The following is a 21,671-nucleotide window of genomic DNA, read 5'->3' as shown; positions in this document are numbered from 1 at the left end:
ATGGGATCTCCTATACACTCTTTTCTATTTAATTCCTTAATGGCAAAGTACCTCTTGCGACTCAGGGTCCTAACAAATCTATTCAAGTCAACAAATAGTCCAAACAAATCGGGTTTTGCTGAAGGGGCAAATTTAAGGCCCTTTTTAAGCAATGTCATTTCATCAACGGATATAGGTTTATCTGAGAGATTAAATACCCCCGTGGGGCTTATCTCCTCCTGAAATTTTTGTTTGGAATCTTTGTTGAACTTCCTCCCTCCTCTACATCCTCTCTTTCTTCTTCTAACTCCTCTCTTCCCCTTTTTCCATTCCATTTTATATCGTTTTCCTCCCTTCTTCGAAATTGTGGTGACCTTTGATGGTTTGTATAATGGCCCTTTTCTAAAAAACCCGATTGTTGTCGATTGGATGGAGACCTCCTATTCTCCCTTCTATGTGGGGAGGAGGGTCCAGGAGCCTGAGCTCCTATATCAGCAAGTGGCTCAAATCGATTGTGTGTAGACACTTCTCTATATTTAGGTTCTCTTTTATTATAACTTTGGTACTGACCCCGCCCTCTTCGTGAGGGGTCTCTCTGTCTAAATTGTTGTTGTCTAGATGGACTTAGACTTTGTTTCCAATAATTCCTATTGGAAGAATAGTAACGGCCTCTCCTAATATTTCTAGTTCCAGAGAGATCCCTATGAGGCACTGCATGATTGTATTCTTTAATTTTTTTGTTATATGTGCGAATCTGGTCTCTGTCATAATCCTCTCTATCTCTATTCAATTTTTCATCTTTTCTATTGATCAGCTCTTTTTCGAAATCTTCTACTCTACAGTTTATCCTATTATCTCTCATTTCAAAACTTGGATGTTGCGAGAATTTTTTCAGATCCCCATGAACTTGTTCAATTTCTTTCTGGATTTCTACAACCTTTTCTGTTCTATATTTGATTAATAATCTCATAAGATTTTTAGAACAATCATCTAAAGCATTATTCCATTTTTCCATAAACAGTTCATCCTCCTTAAATGAAGAGTTTTTAAAGATTCTCAAACCTCTTGGGATCAAGTCCCTGTCCAGATATTTCTGGAGAGTGACCTGATCCCACCAATGACGGGTTTCCGCCAAACACAATGACTCCAATTTGTTGAATAATTTATACATATCATTATTATCCTCAAAAACAGGTCTGTCAGTAGCATCACTCGAATTAGTAATATATTTGCTTCGTCTTTCCAGACGTTCGGTGATACATTTCAGACCTGACATGGTAACCACCAAGCTGCCCACTAAACAGCAAAAAGAGAAGAAAAAATCTACAAAGAAATATAAGTAGGCGCTGGTGTACTGGCTATGAGACACTGATGATATTAATACTGACTGCAGCTTCACTTATTTGAGGTGCTGAGCCTCAAAAAACAAAAATTAATAAAAACCACAGAGAGAAGCGCTGTCACTAAAGTATTAATATATTTTATTAAAAATGACCTTATTCATATATAAAAATTATGAGAAAACCTAAACATCCTGTGACTTTAAAAAATCTTTTAGCAGCAACACATCAAAACATGTAACAATTTGTATTCCTCACTAAGGTCTCCTTTGGAACAATGTATCAATCTACCCTTTATATAATGTATAGTAACTCTTGTGATTAACAGGAATTCCTTAGAGTAAGCTCCACGCGTGGGCTGATTGAAACACTTGAAACCATATATTGGTAGAGGGTTTAAAAGTTCATCCGTGATGTATATAGGGATTATTCACATTGATGTCATCCGCTCCATTATTTGTGAAATCCCTATTTAGCTCTTATTTCTCAATAATGCCGTCCAGAATTGATCAGCTTTTCTTATGAAGCTTATAATTGCACAATAACAGATTAAGCATGTGACGCTATTTTGGAGTCTGTTATTATACTTAACCCAACTTATGCAATGGGCAACAATTGTGTTATGTCCGTAGGGCGCCGGCTGCCCGCTCTGGGACACTGCAATAGAATGTGCAGGGCTTGTGAGAAATAATAGATAAAACGCTCAGTCTCATTCAGATCGGCATAAAAATTCAAAGACTATAATGCTCTCTCACCACTTTCCATCAAGCTTCACCTGGAGCATACTGCTAGCTGTCATAAGCTGAATCTCCGTTTGGTGCGGTGAGCCAAATGCCGAACAGATGCTGGGTGAGGCGCTGAGCGGCAGATGCTGTCGGGGACGTGCTGCAGAAATCAGTCTCTGTTCGTGATGGTTAGCTGGATGCCAAGCAGAATGTCGGGCAATGTAATCAGACGGATTGCTTGACGCGTTTCTCAGCCTCAATCCTGGGGCTGTTTCCTCAGAAGTACCGCCTCTAGAGCCCCTGGTCTCCTTTATACTCCTCTGCTTCCTTAATTGGCAATACACCTGTCTGTTGGTAATCACTTGTAATCAGAAGGAGCTCAGCTGCCATCATTTAATTTAATCTATTAATGACTTGCAGACTCCTATTCAAGCAGTGGCAGTCAAAAAATTTCTTCTACATATATATATTAACACATTTGCAGAGAAACAAAGGAGAGTGGACTCGAATTATTTAAAATACACTTAAATGAACTATTAAAAAACAATAATATAAAAACCAATGTCTCATAGCCTGAAGTTACTTTAAATCACGATTAAACAATAACGATACTCTCAATCATTATGTTTATAAATCTTTCATAAACCTCCTAATTTTTATTACTCTTATGAGAATGATGCTCATGGAATTTTTATTACCCTTAAAACCAAGAAGCTCTTTTAACCATATATTAATGCCAGATTGACCATTCAGATCTGTAGAAATCCATGAATATAGACCGTAAAATTACCCAACCTAATACCAAATAATCTCTAAATCTTAAAGTATTTCAAAAAAACTCTTAAATCTAGATCCAAATAAGATCATTTTAGCCAGTACACCAGCGCCTACTTATATTTCTTTGTAGATTTTTTCTTCATAAAGAAGCACATCCCAAAAAGCAAGAGTCCCATGTTGCACTAAGGTGAATAACGGGCCACATGACAATAAGCATTGGTTTTCCTGACTAAAGATGGAAACGCGTGAATTTGGCAGATGCCCATTTTGTCCTGCAAACAAAATCCATGCATCTTTTGTGTAGTAGGTGAATTTGCTCAGAAATAGGCACATGTCACAAAGTGATGTTTTCTACTTTCTAAATGACTCTTCTAAACAAATCTTTAATTCAAGTATAAACCTTTATATTTTTAAACAGTCCTAATGTTCTCCAACTTTCATGACATAGTAGACAGGACTTTGAAGTGTCTGGCAGATAGCTGCAGACTTAAATTATCCTCTGTATCACAACAAGTGTCTTGTCGCAGCTTGGTCTCACTTAGCAACATCTTTGTTTTGTTACTCAATTAGCTTGGCTCAGGCTACCTTAAGGCAAAGACAGCACAGATATAATCTATAAACACACACTGAACTGTTTTCAGCAGAGTGGAAAATGACAGGCCTTCAGAGCAAGGAAGAAAAGCAAGACACAGAACTGCTGTTCCAAAGTGCCAGAAGCATTAACCCAATGGTATAAAATTTACACTACTGATCAAAGGTTTAGAATAGCCACAATTTTTCAGGTTCTTTTGAAATTTACGCAGTTTTAACACCTTCGCTGCTGAGGATGAGTACATACCTCCTAACTTTTTGAAGTCCCTAGGAGGGACAATTCTTTGCGTGCCAGAGACATGTGCCCATTTAGGCGGCGTGGGCAAGCAAGTAGAGGGCGTGGCCTCAGGAGAAGTGCCGCGACCACAGTTCACACCCCTGTTTCTTCGCTAAGGGGCATGGACAGCGCTCTGTGAGCTGCTGACCATGCCCCCTGTCCCTCTCTCGAAAATCGGGACAGTTGGGAGGTATGGACAAGTGGGACTCCTCATCTACATAAACCTTAAAACTGAGGATCACTAATCCACTCCTCATCTGCAGCAAAGTTCCCCATGTAGTGGCAGCCACATTGTACAACAATTGAATCGCCCCCATAGAGGCTTGAACAATTTGTAACTTTTTATTGTATATTCTAAAACTAACCAATGTTCTACTGACCATAAAGATTCCAGAGCACCTTCAAATTTCAATAATGAAAAATGTTTGTATATTATATTTCTTTCTTTATTAGCATGAAAGTTATATTGGATGAAAGAGAGATATTTAATAGATATCACTTCATAGTGTTTTGGAAGTCAGAAGAGTTTCTTTCAACTTGGTCAGCGTCTTGATAGGCCAAAGTTAAAAGATGCATTGCTATTACAAAGGATTTAATAAAGGAAATTGCTTATGAAATGAGTCATCAGTTGAACTGTCTCTTCCGATTCTGTGCAGCTGCCCTTTTAGAATATTCTTCTTGAAGCTCCTTAAATGCCTTTTTAAATCTCTGTAACAATGACAGTGTTACAAACTGGGAGACCTTTAGCATGGAAACATATTTGTGAACAGTGAAATGAGCAAGGAATTTCAAATACTTATTATTAAGGTGTGCACTGGTTTTTAGTATAGAAGTAAAGGTAGGTACACACTAGGCGATGTGCTGTGTGAGTGACATTGCCTAGTGTTTCCCCTTCCAGGCCAGGCTGCCCGACTGCGGGCATACATAATGTGCAATATCACTAATGATATCGTACAGTGACGTCATGCCGCTGCCGGATGGAGCATGCAGCTTTTAACTAGGAGTCTAAATTGAGCTGCATGCACGGCTAAGACTGAGGGACGTTAATGACCTGTGGGGCCGCACATCGCTTGGCAGCAGCATACACACTGGGCGATATAGAAAACTTTCTCCTGCAGGGTCCACAGGTTATCCACAGGATAATAATGGGATATGATGGAGCGATAGCGGATTGGCACCAAATGATCACAAGCTTTCAGTCCTCCGAGGATGCAATGGGTCCGTCCATATAGCCCCGCCCACTGGCTCAGGCAAATCAGTTTTTTGTTTGGTGCGGCAGGAGCCGGACTATGGTCACAGGGCTGTTGTTTTTGGCAGACCGAAGCTTTCTTATTTTATTTTTATAGTCTTACTATGTTTTCTGAGTGATCTTTCCTAACAGTGTCTTATACGCATATTGGAAAGAGTCGCTCCAACAACTCTCCGCCGGGTCGCAACAAAGCTTACGCACGGTACAAGTGTTGTCTCGATGGCCGTCTGTGTCGGATATACTAGCAGGTCCAGCAGACTATACCAGGCTGTGGCAGGGCACGTGGAAAAGGTAAGGCATCGGTTCCACTTAGAAGGGAAATACGGACACAGTTGCACTGTATTGGGAGGAGACTACCAAATAGTAGCTGGCGCGTCACCACCACGGGTGCTCCAGCGCTAGGTCTTAGGGATCATAAGACACCAGGAATAGCATGAGGCTGCGATCCCTAGGGTTGGTGTCAGCAGTGGGGAGTCAGACGATCTCCTGGTCGTTCCTCCCCCCAGTTCATGACCAGTTTCCGTCAGTCTCCTGCCATGAACTGTTTCCTCACTTCCGTCTCAGACGCTACCACGAGGGGTCTCGGTCACAGCATAGGCAGCTGCGTCTGTGTTCACTAAGTGCTACCGCGAGGAGAGCCTGTCGCAATATAAGTGTCTGTATGCACAGTGCGTCTGTATCCACTTAAAGTTCCTGGAGCGACAGTGTACAATAGTAGCGCCTGGATCCAGTTTTCCTGTATCACACTGAGTACGGATTATACAGCACTAAAATTCTAAGTACTTTTGATAGTATGAATAGTTAAGTTTAGTGCCTATTGCATATGAGTCTGTGTACATTACTGTGGTTTTCTTCGCATTTGCGTCTGAATACATTAAAGTGTGCATAAAACAGAATTCAGTAATATGTACTTCTACATACTTTGAAATGTGTTTGTAGTTGATTATGTGCTCATATGATTAACGTGACTGACTGCTAGTGTGATTGCTGACTTTAAATATGTTTGTCAGTTGGTTTCCTGATCCTCCATGCCAGTGCATGGGTAGGGTCAGATTGATATCACTTTAGAGAGATAAAGTGGTTACAGTCACAAATTGTTTAGTACACTGTGAAAGTGCTGATTATTTATCATGTCTAAGAGCGGGCAAAAGTGACAAGGGTACACTTACAGTAACACCAACAACCACTCATTATGTTGTTTGCAAAAACTGTATTATCCTTTCTGATCTGGTACAGGATGGTTTATGTGTAAATGGTTGGAGGTTCAGGTCCCTGATCGACACCAGGTATAGATAGACTCTCTTGGGTGATGTTTGCACAGACCTTGTCCAGTTTGGCTGAAAGGTTAATTCCTACAGTCTCGATACCAGGAATGGGGTTCATTAGAATCCATACATGCAGCTCCCTACATACGGTATATCCCCAACAGCTTCTCCAAATAAGTCAAGCTGATAACCAGAGTATAAATAAATCATCCACTTCACAGGCTACACATGATGATCATCAGACGATGAAAGCTCTATATACTCTACTTCGGCACACGAAGAACAGGTAAAAAGGTATCAGTTCAGTAAATAAACTGAAACAATAAGTGCAGTAAAGGCTAGTCTGTTCTTAGAGGCAGCAGAGCCTTGGTTAAAAATAAGGCACCTGTATTTTAATGTTCCAAAACAGGTAGGGCCTCCTCAAGGGGCACACCAACAGCTGAGAATCAGGAAAAGGTTTGGGCTACATTCCAATATCCTTTTCTAGCTGGGATTGTTTAAAAACAAAAAGGGAAGTGCCGCATATGCATATCATTTGATGGTGAAAAATCTATATGGCCTCTGCCGTCAACATCAAAAAAGTAATGGTTTTCAAAATAACCATAATGGGGTATATGCAATTGCGGTCGAATTCCCGAAATTGTCGAATTTCGGAACATTTTCGCCCCAAAAAAAAATTTGTCAATGCAATTCAGTACTTTTCCGACAAAAAACGGACATTCAAAATTCGACTTTTTGAAATTCGACTTTTTGCAAATTCGACTTTTCTGCAATGATACAAGTGCTGCAATTCGACCAAAGTGTATTCAATTCAAGTTTGGAAATTCGACAGCAGTGCTTTTAGACAGCAAATTCGTCATTTTCAATCCGCCACACTTTGGAGGGTGAAACCAATAAAAAAAATTTTAAACATGTTTTTTTTGTGTTTTTTTTTTCTTGGTAATATCAGATCTATTTATATTAGAAGGGATTAGGTACTTGGTTTGTCTTTTTTGGAGGCACAAGTATTATTTATATATTTTTAAAAATAATATTTTATTTTTTATTTTATTTTTTATAGATGGAATGGTAAAATCCCTGGAAAAAATGGCGTGGGGTCCCCCCTCCAAAGCATAACCAGCCTCGGGCTGGTCCTGGTTCTAAAAATGCGGGGAAAAATTTGACAGAGGATCCCCCGTATTTTTAAAACCAGCACCGGGCTCTGCGCCTGGTGCTGGTGCAAAAAATACGGGGGACAAAACGAGTAGGGGTCCCCCGTATTTTTCACACCAGCATCGGGCTCCACTAGCTGGACAGATAATGCCACAGCCGGGGGTCACTTTTATACAGTGCCCTGCGGCCGTGGCATTAAATATCCAACTAGTCACCCCTGGCAGGGGTACCCTGGGGGAGTGGGGACCCCTTCAATCAAGGGGTCCCCCCCCAGTCACCCAAGGGCCAGGGGTGAAGCCCGAGGCTGTCCCCCCCCCCCCCCCCCCCATCCAAGGGCTGCGGATGGGAGGCTGATAGCCTTGGTAAAATTAGAGAATATTGTTTTTCCCAGAAGAACTACAAGTCCCAGCAAGCCTCCCCCGCAAGCTGGTACTTGGAGAACCACAAGTACCAGCATGCGGGAGAAAAATGGGCCCGCTGGTACCTGTAGTTCTACTGGGGAAAAAATACCCAAATAAAAACAGGAGACAGACACCTTGATAGTAAAACTTTATTTCATACGTCGACACACACATACTTACCTATGTTCACACGCCGACATCGGTCCTCTTCTCCAAGTAGAATCCACGGATACCTGAAAAGATAAATATACTCGCTTCAACCAGGGTCCAGAGATAAATCCACGGACTTGTAAAAAAAAAAACCGGACACCCGACCAAACGGACTGAAAGGGGTCCCATGCTTACACATGGGACCCCTATCCCCGAATGCTGAGACCGCTCCGTGACAGCTGTCACAGAGAGGTCCCTTCAGCCAATCAGGAAGCGCTACTTCGTGGCGCTCACCTGATTGGCTGTGCAGACAGCGCATCGCACAGCGCCCTCCATTATATTCAATGGTGGGAACTTTGCGGCTAGCGGTGGGGTCACCCGCCGGTCAGCGGCTGACCGCGGGTAACCCCCGCAGACGGCAAAGTTCCCACCATTGAATATAATGGAGAGGCTTTGCGATGCGCTGTCTGACAGCTCAGACAGCGCACAGCCAATCAGGTGAGCGCCACGAAGTAGCGCTTCCTGATTGGCTGAAGGGACCTTTCTGTGACAGCTGTCACGGAGCGGTCTCAGCATTCGGGGATAGGGGTCCCATATGTAAGCATGGGACCCCTTTCAGTCCGTTTGGTCGGGTGTCCGGTTTGTTTGTTTTTACAAGTCCGTGGATTTATCTCTGGACCCTGGTTGAGGTGAGTATATTTATCTTTTCTTTTCAGGTATCCGTGGATTCTACTTGGAGAAGAGGACCGATGTCGGCGTGTGAACATAGGTAAGTATGTGTGTGTCGACGTATGAAATAAAGTTTTACTATCAAGGTGTCTGTCTCCTGTTTTTATTTGGGTATTTTTTTTCCAGTAGTACTACAGGTACCAGCAGGCCCGTTTTTCTCCCGCATGCTGGTACTTGTGGTTCTCCAAGTACCAGCTTGCGGGGGAGGCTTGCTGGGACTTGTAGTACTACTGGAAAAAAACAATATTCTTGTCATTTTTCTCAAGGCTATCAGCCTCCCATCCGCAGCCTTTGGATGGGGGGGACAGCCTCGGGCTTCACCCCTGGCCCTTGGGTAGCTGGGGGGGGGACCCCTTGATTGAAGGGGTCCCCACTCCCCCAGGGTACCCCGGCCAGGGGTGACTAGTTGGATATTTATTTAATGCCACGGCCGCAGGGCACTGTATAAAAGTGACCCCCGGCTGTGGCATTATCTGTCCAGCTAGTGGAGCCCGATGCTGGTGTGAAAAATACGGGGGACCCCTACTCGTTTTGTCCCCCGTATTTTTTGCACCACACCAGGCGCAGAGCCCGGTGCTGGTTTTAAAAATACGGGGGATCCTCTGTCAAATTTTTCCCCGCATTTTAAGAACCAGGACCAGCTTGAAGAGCCCGAGGCTGGTTATGCTTTGGAGGGGGGACCCCACGCCATTTTTTCCCGTTTTTTCCCGTTTTTTAAAATCGCTGCAAAATCCGGCAAATTGGCCGTTTTTCGCCCGCGGGAATGTCGAATCCGTTTTTCATTGAATATGGTGAATTCCGGCAGCCACCTGCCGGAATTCACCTGTCGAATTGTGTCGAATTAAAAAACGGCGATAATTTGCCGCGATTCGCCGTGAATTGCATATACCCCATAGTCTCTGTCTAGGGCAGTCATAAGGCCAGCCAGGACTTCAGCTTGCATAAAAGCAAATAGCTGCCTGGGCTGAGGTACTGGAAGACGGACTTTCAGTACCTGCAGGGGGGAGCAAGAATCCCATGTAGCTTACATGTACCAGACAGCAAAGATATGGGTTATGCTTTTGGGGCATCAACCTTAACAATAGCTGCTAACAGATCAGTTTGCTTACTACAGGCAAAGCTGATTCAGAATCAAAGAAGGTTCTGGGAACTTGACTTTGGCTGAAAGTCTATGTTTGAGTAAGCAGATAGTGGGGAGTCAGAATCAGACTCCCAAGAAGGTCACGTTTCCTTCCACATATAACACCTAGTTAGGGGTCTGGTTTCGGCCTTATTGGTCATAAAAGGAAATGCAATAGGTTCGTAACAGCGACCAGAGGGCCAGCTTCCAAACCAGAGGATAACCCATCAGCATGATGGTACAGGCCTTCTTCTGGAGGATCCTAGGGTAGGGCGCTGACCTTGTAGGTTGCACAGATCTGGTAACAGATGCCTGGGTGCAAGAAGCGGTATCTCTAGTTTATGCTTTCCTTTAAAGAGCATCTTCCTCGAAGATTCTTCTGCTCCAGCCCGTCCCGGGCAGAGGAGAAGATAAGGGGATTGCAAGAAGCAGTTCAGAAATTGCTTTTGTCAGGAGTAGTCATCCCGGTAACCCATGCACAATGTGGACAGGGGGTTTACTCCAACTTGGGTTTGATTCAGAAGGATTCTTTTCTCCATTCTCAATCTCTAAAATCCTAAACAGATAGGTTTGGGTACCACGGTTCACATGGATGCGCTCCATAGTTGGGTAAGGAGCCAGTAGATTACATAGTATCCCTGGATAGTCAGGATGCTTACCTACAGGTTTCTATAGCACTGTCCATCAGTGTTATTTCAAGGTTTACCATCCTTCAGCAACATTCAGTTCTAGGTCTTACCCTTTGTGTTAGCCACAGCCCCAGAGTATGTTCCAAAATAATTTTGGCAGTTTATCTCCGCAATCAGGGGATAAGAAAATTGCCATACCTCGACCACACTTTTTTTTTTCTGGAACAATCACAGGAAAGGCTTCTGTGGTATCCCGAACAGACAAAAATTTGTCTGCAGAGGTACGAGTGGTTTATAAATGGGGCAAGGTCATGCCTGGCTCCGTCACAACGGATGACTCACGGGGAGGCTATACTGAATCAAAGCCTGCAGAAAATATTTACTTCGGAATAAGATATCCAAGGTACAGTCAAGGGCTCAGGAGTTTTTACACAGTCAAACAATATCAATTCACGCAGCATGCGAATGATGGGGTCAACATTCGACATGGTGGAGTATGAACAATTCCACTCAAGACTTCTGCAGCTTATGATTTTATCAACAGGCGCACCACACTGTATAGGTCCAATCTCATCTGATGTTGGAAGTTAAGCAGTGTTGTGCCCGATTAAAATCTCTGAAAGGAGACCACCTGTGAATAACAGGTGTTGTACATGGGCCAGATGGACAGTAAACGATGTGGTAGCATGGCCGAGTGGTCTAAAGCGCTGTATTAAGGTTCCAGTCTCTTCGGGGGTGTGGGTTCAGATTCCACTGCTGCCGTAATTATTTTCAAGAGGAAGTGGTACTGTCAGAGAAGGTAAGAAAGTCATTAGCCTGTTGGCTACAGACATCCCATTTAGACAAAGGGACAACCTTTTTAGATATCAAGTTGGGAGATCCTGACAACAAATGCCAGTCTTCGGGGCAGGGGAAGGCCATTGTCCGAAAGATTAATATTCTGGGACTATGGACCACAGAAGAAAGTTGCCTGCTAATAAACCTATTAGCACTTCGTGCCATATATAGGATCCTGGTTCGGGTAAGGGACACTCCTAAAGGAAAACCAGTCTAGATCCTCAGAGAGGAACACGCAGCTAAACAGCAAGGAAGAAGGTAAGTCACATATTAAAGTGAACAGAGCTCTATCTTCCAGCCTTATCCGCAGTATTCGTTCTAGGAGTCCTAAACTGGAGGGCAGATTTTCACAGTCGACACGCTATTTAGTTAAGCGAATGGGCTCTACACCCAAAAGTCTTTTCAGACTCTGGTACACAAGTGGGGTTTGCCAGAGATAGAGCTCATGACATCCTATCGGCAAAAGACCCATATACGTGTCAGGAAAAAGGGATCAGGTAGTGATCTTTGTGTACGTCTTTTTTTGATAAAATGGGAATTTCATTTCAGTTATGTGTATCCTCTGATCATCCTGCTACCCAGGATGGTGACGAAAATACAACAAAAGTGCCGTATCTTTTTCCTCCAATCATCCTGCTACCAGGGTAGTGAGGGAGATAAAAGAAGCTAAGGGTGCCGTGATTCTAATAGCTTCGGCTTGGCCCAGAAGGCGTTGGTACACAGATCCGCAGAGAATGTCGATGGACACTTCACTTCTGCTTCCTCAACGCCCAGATCTGCTAATGCAGGTTCCTGGTTATCACAGACATCTGGATCAACTGTCTTTTACGGCGTGGCTCTTGAAATCTATATCCTGAAGTCAAGAGGATTCTCACAGGTAAATCAAACAATGTTCAGAGCAGGAAATACTTCCTCGGCTCATATTTACCACCGAATATAGCAAGCCTATAATCATTGGTGTAATGGAAGAGTTATGGACCCAAAATCTTTCAGAATTCCCAGGGTTCTAGCATTCTTTCAGGCGGGAGTGGATAACTGTTTAAGGATGGCTTCTTTGAGAGTGCAAGTGTCAGCATTGACTGAATAGTGCCGAAAGAAAATTGCCAATTTTCAGGATGGGCGCACTTTTTCCAGGGGATGCTTTGTGTTCAACCTTCCTTTGTTCCGCCTGCGGTGCTTTGGGATGGCAGTCTAGTCCTCAAAGCCCTTCAAGTTGCTCCATTGGAACCACTTAAAAAGTGGATCTTAAATGGTTAACAGCTAAAGTTCTCTTTCTGCTGACTATGGCATCAGCTAGAAGAGTATCAGATTTAGGAGCACTGTTATGTAAATCTCCTTTTCTGATGTTTATCCAGATTAAGTAGTTCTCAGAACTAGATCTGGGTATCTTCATAAGGTGGGGTCTAAGGTCCACCTTAATGAAGAAATTGTAGTCCCGTTTTTTTCAGGTATCGGGACTTTCTTCTGGAGATGCGTCGCTGGACGTAGTCCGGGTATTAAGGGTCTACGTGGGTTGTACCGGTGCTGTCAGACAGATTCTCTCTTCATTCTCTACGAATTTCACATGAGAGGATGGCCTGCTACAAAACAGACGCTGGCAAGATGGCTTCAAATTATGATTTCAGAAGCATACTCTCAAGCTGATCTCCCTGTTCCGGTTAATGTCTCTGTTCACTCTACTCGTAAGGTAGGTCCTTCATGGGCAGCACAGCATGATGCTTCAGCAGGAACAGATATGTAAGGCAGCCACATGGTCTTCCATTAACAACTAAAATTGATGTTACTATTAAAGCAAAATCAATACAGGCACTATAATAAATATACTGTCTTCCATTAACACACTCATAGACATTATGCCTTGGATACTTTTGCCTCTCATGACGCTGAATTCGGGCGAAGGGTTCTCCTACCAATCAGGAACATCCCCACCACTAAAAATTGCTTTGGTAAATCCCATTGTTATCCTGTGGATAACCTGTGGACCCTGCCGGAGAAATATACCGTTATGGTAAGAACTTACCGTTGATAACTGTATTTCTCCTATGTCCACAGGTTCCACAGGGATCCCACCCTGACGCACCTGATTTGAGGATCTTTCTACTCACTAACCTCTTCCTTCTTGTACGGAAGGGTATGCATGTCTGTTCTTCTCGCCTGATTAGGGTTCTACATGATGCTCCTGCCTAAATGCTTTGGAATCCAACTGATTTGCCTGAGCCAGTGGGCGGGGATATATGGACGGGCCCATTGCATCCTGGGAGGACTGAAAGCTTGTGATCGTTTGGTGCCAATCCGCTATCGCTCCATCATATCCCATTGTTATCCTGTGGAACCTGTGGACATAGGAGAAATACCGCTATCAACGGTAAGTTCTTACCATAACATATATATATCGCTCAGGAGGGGGAAAATGTGTACCCACCTTTAGATCCCTCCTGGGGTATAAATAGAAAATAAACAATGAACCTGTTATAGAGGACTAGTGTTACCTCAAACTAACCAGAGAATTTGGTCTGTCATCTGGTTGCAGGTGACGAGCGTTAAATAGGTTTTGCACACTTTTTTTAAATGTTTTAACTTTTATTTTATTTTTTTATTTTAATTTTTTTTTGGGGTTCTTGCTGTTTTCTGTTAAGGATGACCCTCTATTGTATATGTCATATTTGGACACTTCTATATACGAAATCAGTAGTGGATCTTGCCACGGGCAAGCAGGACTTTTGCCCGGGGCGCTGGCGCCATCCGGAGGGCGCCGCACCGTGGCAAGATCCGCCACTGCTGCCCGCTGCCGTCCGCCTCCGCTGCCCGCTGCCGTCCCCGTCCGCCTCCTGTGAAGGGAACTAGACGCTATGCGTCTAGTTTCCCTTCGTGGAGAGTAACTTTGCTGAGCGGTGCGCGATGACGTCATCGCGCACCGCTCAGCATTCAAGCGACGCTAGCAATGTACAGGGGGCGTAACTGACCACGCCCCCTGTATTAGGACACGCCCCTTTTCCTGCCCGGGGCGCAGAGCGCCCTTGAACCGGCCCTGTACGAAATACACTATATTGCCAAAAATGTTGGGTGTCTCCTAATTACAGTAGTTGGTTTGGATATTTCAACTCATTGCTAACAGGTGCATAACATGTAAAGTTACAGCTATGCAATCTTCTTAATTGATCATTAGGAATAGAATATTTTATGCTGAAGAGCTAATTGAGCGGTATTCAATTGATATATTGCGTCCGAGCTTCTGTCTAAAGTGACGGAAGATCGCAGGTCGATCTTCATTTGACCCCCGTTATCGCGCTAATCGCACCCATAGTAGTCTGGTTTAGCTGTGTAAAGCGGCTAAACCCAACTAAAGTAATGTGTGCGATTGCAAAAAGTCCCGTTTGGGCACCAAATGGGTAATTTTTTTCACACATTTCAGTTCGTCATCCCTGGGGGTTGCAAGCTGAAATGGTGATATCGCGCCTGTCAGCAGAAACAATTGAATAGCTGCCGACAGGCGCGAATGGGTTGAAGGGGGGACAACGACATTTGAATACCACCCAATGACTTTCCCACCTTTACAACAAGTAAGATAAAATGTCTTCTCTGGTGGAGTTTTGAGGGTTGATATTTTGAAGTGGAGCGTGTCTAGTGACAAAAACAAGCAGTATGTTACACAAGCTCACAGAAAGGGAAGCTAGGTCCACATCTGAACTCTTTCTCTAGAGCTTGATTGGTTAGGTTTTCATGGCTGAAAGGCTTGCACAAGTCTCAGATTACCATGCACAATTCCAAACATCCTATAGATTGTAAGCTTGCGAGCAGGGCCTTCCTACCTCTATGATTGTTTGTTATCACTCAGTTTGTTATATCATTGTTATTTCTCTATCGTCCTAAGTGGATGCTGGGGTTCCTGAAAGGACCATGGGGAATAGCGGCTCCGCAGGAGACAGGGCACAAAAGTAAAGCTTTTACAGGTCAGGTGGTGTGTACTGGCTCCTCCCCCTATGACCCTCCTCCAGACTCCAGTTAGATTTTTGTGCCCGGCCGAGAAGGGTGCAATTCTAGGTGGCTCTCATAAAGAGCTGCTTAGAGAGTTTAGCTTAGGTTTTTTATTTTACAGTGATTCCTGCTGGCAACAGGATCACTGCAACGAGGGACAGAGGGGAGAAGAAGTGAACTCACCTGCGTGCAGGATGGATTGGCTTCTTGGCTACTGGACATGAAGCTCCAGAGGGACGATCACAGGTACAGCCTGGATGGTCACCGGAGCCACGCCGCCGGCCCCCTCACAGATGCTGAAGCAAGAAGAGGTCCAGAATCGGCGGCTGAAGACTCCTGCAGTCTTCTTAAGGTAGCGCACAGCACTGCAGCTGTGCGCCATTTTCCTCTCAGCACACTTCACACGGCAGTCACTGAGGGTGCAGGGCGCTGGGAGGGGGGCGCCCTGGGAGGCAAATGAAAACCTTTAAAAAGGCTAAAAATACCTCACATATAGCCCCAGAGGCTATATGGAGATATTTACCCCTGCCTAAATGTACTAGATAGCGGGAGACGAGCCCGCCGGAAAAGGGGCGGGGCCTATCTCCTCAGCACACGGCGCCATTTTCTGTCACAGCTCCGCTGGTCAGGAAGGCTCCCAGGTCTCTCCCCTGCACTGCACTACAGAAACAGGGTATAACAGAGAGGGGGGGCAAAATAAATGGCAATATATCAATATAAAAGCAGCTATAAGGGAGCACTTAATCATAAGGCTATCCCTGTCATATATAGCGCTTTTTGGTGTGTGCTGGCAGACTCTCCCTCTGTCTCCCCAAAGGGCTAGTGGGTCCTGTCTTCGTATAGAGCATTCCCTGTGTGTCTGCTGTGTGTCGGTACGTGTGTGTCGACATGTATGAGGACGTTATTGGTGTGGAGGCGGAGCAATTGCCAAATATGAGGATGTCACCTCCTAGGGGGTCGACACCAGAATGGATGCCTTTATTTGTGGAATTACGGGATAGCGTCAACTCGCTTAAGCAGTCGTTTGCCGACATGAGGCGGCCGGACACTCAATTAGTGCCTGTCCAGGCGCCTCAAACACCGTCAGGGGCTGTAAAACGCCCCTTGCCTCAGTCGGTCGACACAGACCCAGACACAGGCACTGATTCCGGTGGTGAAGGTGACGAATCAACCGTATTTTCCAGTAGGGCCACACGTTATATGATTTTGGCAATAAAGGAGATGTTACATTTAGCTGATACTACAGGTACCACTAAACAGGGTATTATGTGGGGTGTGAAAAAACTACCAGTAGTTTTTACCGAATCAGAAGAATTAAATGACGTGTGTGATGAAGCGTGGGGTGCCCCGATAAAAAAACTGCTAATTTCAAAGAAGTTATTGGCTTTATACCCTTTCCCGCCAGAGGTTAGGGAGCGCTGGGAAACACCTCCTAGGGTGGACAAAGCGCTAACACGCTTATCAAAACAAGTGGCGTTACCCTCTCCTGAGACGGCCGCACTTAAAGATCCATCAGATAGGAGGATGGAAAATATCCAAAAAGGTATATACACACATGCAGGTGTTATACTACGACCAGCTATTGCGACTGCCTGGATGTGCAGTGCTGGGGTAGTTTGGTCAGAGTCCCTGATCGAAAATATTGATACCCTGGACGGGGACAATATTTTACTGTCGTTAGAACAAATAAAGGATGCATTTCTTTATATGCGTGATGCACAGAGAGATATCTGCACACTGGCATCACGGGTAAGTGCTATGTCCATTTCGGCCAGAAGAGCTTTATGGACACGACAGTGGACAGGCGATGCGTAGAGGAGTTATTTGGGGTCGGTCTATCGGATTTGGTGGCCACGGCTACGGCCGGGAAATCCACTTTTCTACCTCAAGTCACTCCCCAACAGAAAAAGGCACCGACTTTTCAACCGCAGCCTTTTCGTTCCTTTAAAAATAAGAGAGCAAAGGGCTATTCATATCTGCCACGAGGCAGAGGACGAGGGAAGAGACAGCAACAGGCAGCTCCTTCCCAGGAACAGAAGCCCTCCCCGGCTTCTACAAAAGCCTCAGCATGACGCTGGGGCTTCGCAAGCGGACTTGGGGGCGGTAGGCGGTCGTCTCAAAAATTACAGCGCGCAGTGGGCTCACTCGCAGGTAAATCCCTGGATCCTGCAGATAATATCTCAGGGGTACAGGTTGAAATTAGAGACAGAGCCACCTCGCCGTTTCCTGAAGTCGGCTTTACCAACGTCCCCCTCAGAAAGGGAGACGGTTTTGGAAGCCATTCACAAGCTGTATTCTCAGCAGGTGATAGTCAAGGTACCTCTTCTACAACAAGGGAAGGGGTATTATTCCACTCTTTTTGTGGTACCGAAGCCGGATGGCTCGGTAAGGCCTATTCTAAATCTGAAGTCCTTGAACCTGTACATAAAGAAGTTCAAGTTCAAGATGGAGTCACTCAGAGCAGTGATAGCGAACCTGGAAGAAGGGGACTTTATGGTATCCTTGGACATCAAGGATGCGTATCTCCACGTTCCAATTACCCCTCACACCAGGGGTACCTCAGGTTCGTTGTACAAAACTGTCACTATCAGTTTCAGACGCTGCCGTTTGGTTTGTCCACGGCACCTCGGGTCTTTACAAAGGTAATGGCCGAGATAATATTTCTTCTTCGAAGAAAAGGCGTATTAATTATCCCATACTTGGACGATCTCCTAATAAGGACAAGGTCCAGAGAACAGCTAGAGATGGGTTTAGCACTATCTCAAGAGGTGCTAAAGCAGCACGGATGGATTCTGAATATTCCAAAATCCCAATTAATGCCGACAACTCGTCTGCTGTTCCTGGGGATGATTCTGGACACAGTTCAGAAAAAGGTTTTTCTTCCCGAAGAAAAAGCCAAGGAGTTATCTGACCTGGTCAGGAACCTCCTAAAACCAGGAAAGGTGTCTGTACATCAATGCACAAGAGTCCTGGGAAAAAATGGTAGCTTCTTACGAAGCAATCCCTTTCGGCAGATTCCATGCAAAGGGATCTGTTGGACAAATGGTCAGGGTTGCATCTTCAGATGCACCTGCGGATAACCCTGTCGCCGAGGACAAGGGTATCCCTTCTGTGGTGGTTGCAGGAGGCTCATCTATTGGAGGGCCGCAGATTCGGCATGCAGGATTGGATCCTGGTGACCACGGATGCCAGCCTGAGAGGCTGGGGAGCAGTCACACAGGGAAGAAATTTCCAGGGAGTGTGGTCGAGCCTGAAAAAGTCTCTTCACATAAGCATTCTGGAACTAAGAGCAATCTACAATGCTCTAAGCCAGGCGGAACCTCTGCTTCAAGGAAGACCGGTGTTGATCCAGTCGAACAACATCACGGCAGTCGCCCATGTAAACAGACAGGGCGGCACAAGAAACAGAATGGCAGAAGCTGCCAGGATCCTTCGCTGGGCGGAGAATCACGTGATAGCACTGTCAGCAGTATTCATCCCGGGCGTGGACAACTGGGAAGCAGACTTCCTCAGCAGACACGACCTTCACCCGGGAGAGTGGGTACTTCATCCAGAAGTTTTCCACATGCTATTAAACCGTTGGGTAAAACCAATGGTGGACATGATGGCGTCTCGCCTCAACAAGACACTGGACAGTTATTGCGCCAGGTCAAGAGATCCGCAGGCAATAGCTGTGGACGCGTTGGTAACACCTTGGGTGTACCAGTCCGTTTATGTGTTTCCTCCTCTGCCTCTCATACCAAAGGTATTGAGGATTATACGGCAAAGAGGAGTAAGACTAGTGGCTCCGGATTGGCCAAGAAGGACTTGGTACCCGGAACTTCAAGAGATGGTCACGGACGATCCGTGGCCTCTACTTCTGAGAAGGGACCTGCTTCAGCAGGGTCCTTGTCTTTTTCAAGACTTACCGCGGCTGCGTTTGACGGCATGGCGTTTGAATGCCAGATCCTAAAAGGAAAAGGCATTCCAGAAGAAGTCATTCCTACCTTGATACAGGCAAGGAAGGAAGTCACCGCGAAGCATTATCGCCGTATTTGGCGAAAATATGTTGCGTGGTGCGAGCAGCGGAGTGCTCCGATGGAGGAATTTCAACTGGGTCGGTTTCCTACATTTCCTGCAATCAGGATTGTCTATGGGTCTCAAATTGGGATCTATTAAGGTTCAAATTTCGGCCCTATCAATATTCTTCCAAAGAGAATTGGCCTCAGTCCCTGAGGTCCAGATTTTTATCAAAGGAGTACTGCATATACAGCCTCCTGTGGTGCCTAAGGTGGCACCGTGGGATCTAAATGTAGTTTTAGATTTCCTCAAATCCAATTGGTTTGAACCACTAAAGAATGTGGATTTGAAATATCTCACATGGAAAGTGACTATGTTACTGGCCCTGGCTTCGGCCGGGAGAGTATCTGAACTGGCGGCTTTGTTTTATAAAAGCCCTTATTTAATTTTCCATTCGACATAGGGCAGAGCTGCGGACGCGTCCGCATTTTCTCCCTAAGGTGGTATCAGCGTTTCACCTGAACCAGCCTATTGTAGTGCCTGCGGCTACAGACGACTTGAAGGACTCCAAGTTGTTGGACGTTGTCAGAGCCTTAAAAATATACATTTAAAGGACGGCTGGAGTCAGACAATCTGACTCGCTGTTTATACTGTATGCACCCAACAAGTTGGGTGCACCTGCTTCTAAGCAGTCGATTGCTCGTTGGATTTGTAACAAAATTCAACTTGTACATTCTGTGGCAGGCCTGCCACAGCCTAAATCTGTTAAGGCCCATTCCGCAAGGAAGGTGGGCTCATCTTGGGCGGCTGCCCGAGGGGTCTCGGCATTACAACTCTGCCGAGCAGCTACGTGGTCAGGGGAGAACACGTTTGTAAATTTTTACAAATTTGATACCCTGGCAAAGGAGGACCTGGAGTTCTCTCATTCGGTGCTGCAGAGTCATCCGCACTCTCCCGCCCGTTTGGGAGCTTTGGTATAATCCCCATGGTCCTTTCAGGAACCCCAGCATCCACTTAGGACGATAGAGAAAATAAGAATTTACTTACCGATAATTCTATTTCTCGGAGTCCGTAGTGGATGCTGGGCGCCCATCCCAAGTGCGGATTATCTGCAATACTTGTACATAGTTATTGTTAACTAATTCGGGTTATTGTTTAGGAAGCCATCTTTCAGAGGCTCCTCTGTTATCATACTGTTAACTGGGTTTAGATCACAAGTTGTACGGTGTGATTGGTGTGGCTGGTATGAGTCTTACCCGGGATTCAAAATCCTCCCTTATTGTGTACGCTCGTCCGGGCACAGTACCTAACTGGAGTCTGGAGGAGGGTCATAGGGGGAGGAGCCAGTACACACCACCTGACCTGTAAAAGCTTTACTTTTGTGCCCTGTCTCCTGCGGAGCCGCTATTCCCCATGGTCCTTTCAGGAACCCCAGCATCCACTACGGACTCCGAGAAATAGAATTATCGGTAAGTAAATTCTTATTTTCCAATTGTAAAGCGCATCGGAATTTGCTGCGCTATATAAGAAACTGTTAATAATAAATAAATAATTAGACTTTGGAGCAATTGAAATGCATTTTCTGGAGTGACAGATCACACTGGCAGTATAACGGATGAATCTCAGTTTAGTGAATGTCCGTAGAATGGTTGCTACCTTAATCCATACTGGAAATTTGATGGAGAGGGAAAGATGGTTTAAGGCTATTTTACGATCTTGGACCCCTTAGTTCCAGTGAAGGGAAATATTAGTGCTACTCCATACAATGATATTCCAGGTAATTCTGCACTTCCGAATTTGTGGCAGTAGTTTAGGGGAGGTCCTGTCCTGTTTGCTGGACAATGTTCCTGTACACAAAGTGACATCCATCAAAAAATGGTTTGTGTCCCCGGTGTGGAAGACATTGACTGACCTACAGTACGTAGAGCCTTGATCTTGGCACCCATTGAACACTTTTGGGTTGAATTGGAACTCTGTCTGCAAGCCAGGACTTATTGTCCAACCTCTGTGCTTGACCTCACTTATGCTCTTGAGGTTGAATAGATGCAAGTCCTTGCAGCTATGTACCAAAATCTATTGGAAAGGTGGCAAAGGGAGGGTTAACCTCCATATTAATGCCATATTGGAATGTTAGATTTGTGTGATGTTTTGGTGTCCACGTACTTATGTCCATATAGTGCATGTATCACCATCTACTGTCTAATGTTATAACTTATGCTCAAATGTATCCTATTTGTTTGACGTTCTAAAATAACTTAACAGTCTTTCTAAGTATGGTCACCTGGAAACTTTTTTTTTTTTTTTTCTCTCTTCAGAATAAGGACAATAAACTGTATTTGTATTTAATTTTTTATTTTTTATTTTATTTTTTTGTGCGCCCGGTAAATAGACTTATTTTTGTGTTCTGCCCCAAGCTGTAAATCAGGGAAATTCTGTCATTTAGTATTTCACAGAGACAGTTTAATAGCAAAGTCAC

General features: G+C 44.8%; 1 protein-coding gene across 2 annotated transcripts in view; it reads left to right on the top strand.

The window, feature by feature from the left end:
* Positions 1-21,671, top strand: part of MAP3K7 (mitogen-activated protein kinase kinase kinase 7) — a 162,862-nt gene that overhangs the window by 64,339 nt on the left and 76,852 nt on the right. The window lies entirely within an intron of this gene.

The sequence above is a fragment of the Pseudophryne corroboree genome, chromosome 4 (genome assembly GCF_028390025.1).
Source record: "Pseudophryne corroboree isolate aPseCor3 chromosome 4, aPseCor3.hap2, whole genome shotgun sequence".
Taxonomy (NCBI): domain Eukaryota; kingdom Metazoa; phylum Chordata; class Amphibia; order Anura; family Myobatrachidae; genus Pseudophryne; species Pseudophryne corroboree.
Note: the sequence above shows the minus strand (reverse complement) of the source record. Positions and strands in the feature narration are given on the sequence as shown.